At 42.2% G+C, this 320-nt stretch overlaps 1 protein-coding gene across 1 annotated transcript in view; it reads left to right on the top strand.

Annotated features, from left to right (window-relative positions):
• The window catches only part of TRIM63 (tripartite motif containing 63), a 16,649-nt gene that overhangs the window by 9,883 nt on the left and 6,446 nt on the right, over positions 1–320 (top strand). The gene's annotated exons all lie outside the window — the stretch shown is intronic.

Raw genomic sequence — 320 nt, 5'->3', positions numbered from 1 at the left:
AAAAAAAAATCCCCACAAGCCTCAGTTTCTTCATCTGTGAAATGGGCTTGTAACCATCTCTACCTTCCTCTTCCTGATTTTATGAGGACTGAATAAGGGGGTGTTTGTGAGAAGGCTTTGTAAACTGCAAAACAGAGTGTCCTAGATGGAGACTATTAACTGATTGTACCCAGGTACCGAGGTGCAGCCACAGAGATGAAGCAGACACAGACTTGCCCTAGAAAAGCTTGTTGTGGGGGACAGAAAAAGCTCAGCTATAAAACTTCACAGTTTAATTCAGTAAAAATCTTCTAATCTCCTACTTTGGGCCAGGCTTTATG

The sequence above is a fragment of the Otolemur garnettii genome, unplaced genomic scaffold, assembly GCF_000181295.1.
Source record: "Otolemur garnettii isolate 467f Iridium unplaced genomic scaffold, OtoGar3 scaffold00156, whole genome shotgun sequence".
NCBI lineage: Eukaryota > Metazoa > Chordata > Mammalia > Primates > Galagidae > Otolemur > Otolemur garnettii.
Note: the sequence above shows the minus strand (reverse complement) of the source record. Positions and strands in the feature narration are given on the sequence as shown.